The sequence below is a fragment of the Mus caroli genome, unplaced genomic scaffold, assembly GCF_978045245.1.
Source record: "Mus caroli unplaced genomic scaffold, Mus_caroli_1 scaffold_19, whole genome shotgun sequence".
NCBI classification, from domain to species: domain Eukaryota; kingdom Metazoa; phylum Chordata; class Mammalia; order Rodentia; family Muridae; genus Mus; species Mus caroli.
The window spans coordinates 29,925,784-29,933,884 of record NW_028227274.1 but is presented as its reverse complement, the minus strand read 5'-3'; the positions used below and the strand labels follow the sequence as shown (position 1 = coordinate 29,933,884).

At 44.0% G+C, this 8,101-nt stretch overlaps 1 pseudogene; it reads left to right on the top strand.

Annotated features, from left to right (window-relative positions):
• Positions 1–1,112: 1,112 nt before the first annotated feature.
• Positions 1,113–2,034, top strand: LOC110285143 (developmental pluripotency-associated protein 2 pseudogene; annotated as a pseudogene).
• Positions 2,035–8,101: the final 6,067 nt, after the last annotated feature.

Here is an 8,101-nt window from a genome sequence, read left to right as displayed (position 1 = left end):
CAACTGGGTAACAGGAACTAGGCACCCAGAAACTTTTGACATAGGCTCTGATCTCAGGAGGCCCCAAATCTCACTGTGTCTCTCTAGTCAGAGTGGGGCTTCTAGAGGAAGGTAGCATGCTCAATCTTAAGGGGATCCTATCAGTCCCCAGATCTATTATGCTGTGCTAGTGTGGTATATAATCTTGGCTGTCAATTTAGCTTCATCTGGAATGATCTAAAACTCAAGAATCTGGTCTTGTGGAGTCTTGTAGGGGATTCTCTTAGATTGTTTGAAGCAGGAAAACCCACACTAACTGTGGGCTGTAACTTCTGGAGACAGCCTACGTGAAAAGATACAGAAGAAGGAAGCTTTGCTCTTTTGCCTTCTTTCCCTCACTCTCACTGGTTCATCTCTGCTGGTAGTGCAGCCATATTAATTCCAACTCTTTCAGGATTCGAGGTACCCTCCTAGATTTCAGCACCAGATGGGACTAAACAACTACTGGATTCCTGGCCTTTGTGGGACCACCTGGACCACATCTTATAAGCCACTCTGATAAATTAGCTTACCGGCCTTCCCTTTTGAAGAGTGGCCTCAATGTACCCTAGACCCCATTAATTCTATCAGCTCTGTTCTTTTATATAACACTGATTAAAAGGTATAGAAGGTATAGAAGACATGATTAGATACTTATTTGACAACTAGCAAAGCACTCATCAGCTTTCTGACAGACACAGTGAGGACAAGTGTGTAGCAAGGTCAAGAGGAAGCCAGTGACTGTTTTAACCTTAAAAAAAAAATCACCCAACATCATTTTCTCACTCCTTGAGTGGAAATTTTGGAGAACCCAGGGCTGATGAGTCCCACCACAACCCCATTAAATGTATTCACCTTATACATGTAAGACGATAGATCTTGGAGAATGAACATGGATTATGGCCAACTTAACCAGGCGGTGTCTTCAACCATAGCTTCTGTGTCAGACATATTTCCACTGCTATGTAATGACCAAACAGTGAATACTTCCCCCTTTCCATCTTTACCCATGACCAATGGCCACCAGAAGAAGTTTGTTTCTAGCTATCAAAGCCAGCAATATGGCCTTTGTCTTCTCCCAAGCTTGCCTGAAAATGTCATACTTCGACCAGGAGACTTACAAGAAGAACAAATTGAGGAAGACTTGGATGAAGAAAGAGTGTGGTTTTAACACTGGTCCCATTTACTGAGGAGCCAACTATAGAATATCCTACAGAATCAAATGTTTCTTCAACCAGAGATCACAAACCACCAGCTGGTTCTCTGGTGAGGTATGATCCCAAACACCCAACAAGGACCATACCAAGCACCTCTCTTCTGCCCATCCTGCCTCCTTTTTTTTTTTTCTCGAGACAGGGCATCCTGCCTCCTATTAATGACGTGTCCTGGAACATTCTTCAGGAGTGGCATCATTATCATGACTTGAGTACTGATGGCAAGAAAGTTGAAGTTTATTTCAGACTTTGGAGACATTCGTGTTCTAAACAAGAATATTATATTCCCAACACATCTCGTGAGGCCAGAATGAAGCAGGGTCCCAAGAAACCCAAGATAGTCTTCAGAGGAACCGGGCCTCCAAGCAGCTGCCCAAGTTAGAAGCGGGAGAGTGGTATACTGGAAAATCTAGATTCACCTCAGGCAGGGGAAGAATTGCATTGAGAGCTGCCCAGCCAGTGTCTGTGAATCACTGTCCTCCTCCCTCTAATGTAAAGGCCTTTCTGGCCACAAACCATTGGATTTGGATGGTGTGTGGTCCATGGCAGGCAGCACCCTGCAGATAGGAAAGGCTGGGTTCACCTGCAATTTCATGATGGTCAGACCTAGGCTCCAGACACTCCCCAAAGCATGAACTTTCTCTTCCTGTTACCAACCTGGGTTATCCCAGAACCAGAAGTGGAAGATAATTTGCTATGTCCTGAATGCGTTCACAGCAACAAGAAGATCATGAGAAACTTTAAAATTAAGAGCCATACAAAGAAAAATGCCCTACCTCCAAATATGCTGGATTTACTCTGATCTGAAGGGAATGGAAGAAGCAAAGAAAAACAGTCTGTGATCCCTATAATGGCAAAAAAAAAAGAAAGAAAAGAAAAAAGAAAAAGAAAAAGAAAAAAGAAAAGAAAAGAAAAGAAAAAGAAAAAGAAAAAAGAAGAGAAGAGAAGAGAAGAGAAGAGAAGAGAAGAGAAGAGAAGAGAAGAGAAGAGAAAAGAAAAGAAAAGAAAAGAAAAGAAAAGAAAAGAAAAGAAAAGAAAAGAAAAGAAAAGAAAAAACTGGACATCAGTCTTCAGAAGCCCCTCCTCCTGTCTCCCAGCAGAGTGGAGAGTCTGCAGACAAACCAGCATCCATCGTTCTAATAACACCATGCTGAAGCTTTATTTAAAAAGAAAAAAAGCCAGCAATACACTTCATGTCCTTCCTGAAAGCAAACCAGCCTTAGCCCATGTGGTAATATACAGAAAATTTGGCCTCCCTTTCTCTTCCAAAGGGCTTCACTGGGTTAACTCCACCACATTGATGATATGCTAGTTCATAAGAAGCAATGATGGTTCTAGAAAAAAAATCATATATATAATTTAACTGGAGTCTCATATACCTGGAACTTGTTGGGTAGCCAGGGATCATGGGATGGGAATTGTGATCCTTTGCCTCTAATCCTCAAATACTAGAGTTCCATGCAAGTTCCACAACACCTGGTTGATTATTGCCTGACAACCTTGTCTGACTGAAAAACAAAAGCAAAACACATTCTGTATCTAAGAGCTCTGACCCTTGGCACGTTAAGGCCTGAGGGACATGATCTGTAAAACAGATGTTTCCACCTCAGGAAAGTTGACTTGGTCATTCCTAAGCTGTAGCATCTTGTTACGTTCCCATGTGGTTTTATGTCCATGCTTCCTTGCCTTTGTTCTCTGTGGTGATCTATTCAGCAGAAATTTCTCTTATAAACATGGTTTCATGACTGTATAGTGTCTTTGTATGTAACTGTTCCTAATAAAAGCTCAGGGCAGGAGGTTCTCTGAATCCTTACAGCTTCTCAAATGCTCTTTGGGTCCCCAGCCTCTTACGCTGAAAATTCACATTCCAGACTCATGAGCTTTGTCTCATGGACTGAGATTGTCTCTCTGTGGAAGTCGATGTGCTGCTGGAGACCAAACCCAGGAACTGGTGCACATGACAAAAGACTAAGCAAACAGTCTGCCAACTAAGACACATTCCCAGGCCACAAAGGAAACGTCTGCCCTGTAGAAAATCCTCAGTCACGTTGGCCATATGCCCAGCTTGTGACAGCCGTGGTGGTAGGGAGCCTTTAGCAGGCTGCTATATATGAATGTCATATAGTTTTGAAACAAAGCAATGGCAGCCTCTGTGGAAAGCTTACTATCTTTTGTGCATAAACTTGGAGTCTTAGAGGAAATTGAACTCTTAACTCTGGAGTTACCAAGTTACTATGGCAACTAAGCCACCCATCATGGGCTGCGTACTGTCTGACCCTTCAAACTTAACTTTGGTGTGCAACACATGCACCAGTGGGAAACAGTATTAATGGGTTGCCTCAGCCCAGCCAGAGACAATGATCACCAGCCTGAGTGTAAACAATGAGTTTTTAAGTCCTTGGTGGTACGAAAGAACAAAAGCCAGAGGTACCTTACTTCTTCCAAACCTACTTTCCTACAAAGAACAGCATCTCTTTCCTGCCCGGGCACATGTAATCTGATGATAGGACACTTATCATAGAGGCTTCTGGGTGAACAGCTATGTAAATGCCAATGGGACAATAGCCTGAATTCATGTTCAGCCAGTTATCATTGCTCACAGTCACCCATGCAGACACAGGGCTTGAGGACCATACTAATGATGTCTGATACAGACAAACTGAAATGCTTGAGCTTTGAGATCTTGCCCTATTCCACATGGCCTGCCCTGTGCCGTTGATTTATACTGTACCTGGAAGGCTGCCTGAATGGTATAATAATTTATTACCATTTAAATTTATGGACTGCAAGACACATAAGATCTCCCTTCCTGTCCTCAAGCCCATGAGACAGTTGAAGGATTTTTTTTCTGCAAATGTGGGATTGCTTTGTAATCAACTCAGTTGTGGGTGGCTGTTTCTGCTTCATTCGAGAGGAGTTGAGGATGCAGGAGCTACACTTTAAAGCCCTTATTCAAATTTCAGAGGCACTTTTCTGCCTTGCTCCATAAATTTGATATTTTAGTGGCATTTTAAAGATTATTTTGGAGGCATTGACAAGAAGAGAAGTTTAACCATAAGAGAGTAGTGGGGGGACGGGTAGGGAGCTCTGGTTTAATCTGCTGCCAGCAAAGGCATCTCGGAACATCTCAGCCTAACTCATAGTATCTCAGAAACGGATGAAAGCCACACATGCTAACCCACAGCCTAACAATAAGATTGTCAGGTGTAATCTACAGGGGGTGGGTGTCATGCTTTAGAGAGGGAGAGAGGGTTCCAGAGAGATGTGGCGATAGATGGATCATTCTGTAGACAAGAGCTTTCTTCACTCCACCAGTGTACAGTGTGGAGTCTGAGGGAAGAAGCTCCAGTCCTACTGAACAAAGTGAGCAGATCATTCTTAAAGGTTTCCAAGGGAGGTGGGGCCCTTGCATCTCGAGAAAGAGTTCAGTTAATAAGTGGTCTATTGGATGAGGATTGTCTTCAGAATAGTGAGAAAGGAGGAGGGAGGGAGGGAGGGAGGGAGGGAGGGAGGGAGGGAGGGAGGGAGAGAGGGAGGGAGGGAGGGAGAGAAGGGAGGAAAACTGGCTTTGGAGCAAATCTGTGACAGGGGAAGAGCCACAGGAGGTATAGCGTGCCAGCTCATCACAACAGTACCACAAGGGTCTAGGTTCTAGCTGTAGGTTCCAGGACCCCAAAATCTATAAATAAGCAAGTTCCTTGTTTTAAAAAAAATGGTACAGAAAATGGTACAGTGTGTGCAGATAACCTGTGAAGAGTCCCTTTTGTGCATTCATCATTTATAAGCTTACTCATGTTACAGTCTGCACATCACAGCTGTGTGCATTATTTAAGGAAATAATTAAATTAAGGAATAAATATGGTCATGATTTTGTTTTTAGTAAAAATTTTCTTTTCATTTGGCTGGGGTTTGTTGCATGTAATTTGGTCATTTTCTGGCCCTTGTTGTACCTGTCTCATTACCTCCGGCTTCTACTGAACTCCTTATTATCATCAAATCTCTGCTCTACTTTCTTGTCCTGTTTTGAACCACTGTGTGTGTGTGTGTGTGTGTGTGTGTGTGTGTGTGTGTGTGTGTGTGTTGCTATAGTTGATTAATCCACTCCGATATCCCTGATAGCAGTGGTGTGAGTTCCTCACTACCCACCCAACACTCTGAATTCTCAAATGAAAGACAAACACACACACACACACACACAGAGCCTTATATTTTTTTTATTAGGTATTTTCCTCATTTACATTTCCAATGCTATCCAAAAAGTCCCCAATACACTCCCCCCCGACTCCCCTACCCACCCACTCCCACTTTTTGGCCCTGGGGTTCCCCTGTACTGGGGCATATAAAGTTTGCAAGTCCAATGGGCCTCTCTTTCCAGTGATGGCCGACTAGGCCATCTTTTGATAAATATGCAGCTAGAGTCAAGAGCTCTGGGGTACTGGTTAGTTCATAATGTTGTTCCACCTATAGGGTTGCAGATCCCTTTAGCTCCTTGGGTACTTTCTCTAGCTCCTCCATTGGGGGCCCTGTGATCCATCCAATAGCTGACTGTGAGCATCCACTTCTGTGTTTGCTAGGCCCCGGCATTGTCTCACAAGAGACAGCTATATCTGGGTCCTTTCAGCAAAATCTTGCTAGTGTGTGCAATGGTGTCAGCGTTTGGAAGCTGAATATGGGATGGATCCCTGGATATGGCAGTCCAAAGCCTTATATTTAAATATGCTTTGATCAGCTCACACACACACACACACACACACACACACACACACACACACACACACAGAGCCTTATATTTAAATATGCTTTGATCAGCTCAATGATTGGGCCATTCCCATACCTCCACATTTCTAATGCCTCCCATCCGATACTCCTGAATTATTGCTAAAGTCTCTATTCCGTCTTTGCTACCCAGATCTGATGGGGGTTGGGGGGAACCCCTGGGGCTGCTCTTCCCTGGCTCTTATATGATTATATTCTTTTCCTTCTGCAGCTCTCAGGTCTGGATCTTATTCCTTCCCTGTCGTGGGGATTCTGCTCCTTCATGATCTCCTCCACCTCAAATCCTAATGTCCCACCTCTGTCTCCTGCCCCACCACCAGCAACTTTATTTACCAGTCAGAACCAACAGGGAACAGGGACTTCAGTGTCTCACATGCAGGATTCTTGTGCAAGTTGGGAATCCATAATGCAAGCATTGAACCAAATCTACAATGTGTGTGTGTGTGTGTGTGTGTGTCTGTGTCTGTGTGTGTCTGTGTGTGTGTGCGCGCGCATCATACCTAACACATGTCTGTGTGAATACATACAAGAGATTTTCCCTATCATTGTCTTTTTTATTGTCTTGAGACAATCTCTTCCTGAACAGGAAACTCACCATTTAGGCTTGTCTGGCTGGCCAGTGAGCTCTTGGGATCCACCTGCCCCTGCCTGTCCCTAGTGCTGGTGGGGTCACGGGCACATACAACCATGTGCCACATTTTGTGTGGGTGCTGGAATCAGGTCCTCATGATTTCAGAGCAAGCATTAGTAGCCACTTGAGCCCTCTTCCTGGCCCCTAAGTACTTACTATTTTCAATCCAAAGACACTTTTTAAGTCATGGTGCATATTCCTCGGTTATGGAGAGCCATCTATATAAAAATTTAACACTAACTTACCATTTAAAAAAGAAAAGGGCTAGCTAAAGTATAAATAATAAACCAAAGTCTCATTCTCATACAAAACTACTATTCTATCAATAACTACCGGAGTGAGTGACACGCAGGTTTTAGTGCTCTCCTGCCCCCTAAAGGGAACACCACCTAACCTGGTGCAAGCCAAAGACTAGTGGGAAGGGTACCATGTCCTAAGGACTTTCACCAGTGTTTAAATCTCTAGTGGGACAAACCAGGGCTAAAGTATTGGTTGGCACTGGGGTGTAAGCTAAGATCTGGGGCCCGTCATGACACAGAGACAGCCATGAGCATCCCTTGGCTTTAGTGTCTGTGTGTCAGTCCTCAAAAGAATACTGCAATGGGAGAGTGGATTGTATAGGAGTGGTTGGGAGGGAAAGAGAATGGATATAATGTAAATTCATTGAACTTGTGTGTGGAACTACTACAGAGAAACATTAAAAGAAGAAAGAAAACACTGCAGTCTCTGAGCAACTGTATCCTTCCATCCCCATCATGCCCTGGGGCTCCAATGAATGGAGAGACTCCGAAGGGCAAAGTGACTGGAAAAAAGTCATTTGAATATTGAGCAAAGCAGGTAATCAATACTGAACAGGAGCCGAGATGTGCATATTTCACCGCCATCCACACACGTACGGGGGGTGGGGGTCACTCAAGGAGTAGAAAGAAATGTTCTGCCATCACTTTGAAGGCAAGCATGAAAGAGTGAATCGTTCAGGACATGAACGAAGACACTGAACTACAAAGCAAATGGAAGTAAAAACAGAGATTACAAGAATATGGAAGCAGATGGAGAGCAAAACCATCGTGCTACACACGAGTTAGATGTCTCTCTAACTGCACATGAGAGACAGCAAGAAACAGAGCCAACACCATTGGAAGTACAAAAGGTTTGAGCAGATGTTTGTTTAACATGCAGCGCTCACTGCTTGCTCGCCAGCACTGTTCTAAGTGCTTTACTAATGCTAACTGTTCATCCATATAACAAGCATGAGCCAGGGGCATTTATTTTCTCCCTATTATAATGGAAGCAACAAGACAAGAGAGCTGACCCCATGTTCATGCTTGGAAACTGCAGGAGGCTAAACCCATAGTCTAAGCACACTTGTAAGCACCGCCTTTGTACAGCCCGTGCCGTGCTGTGGTGCTCGTCGAAGCAGGTGGCTCCTCTACGGCATTTCAATTTTGCTCAAGGGGCTGCA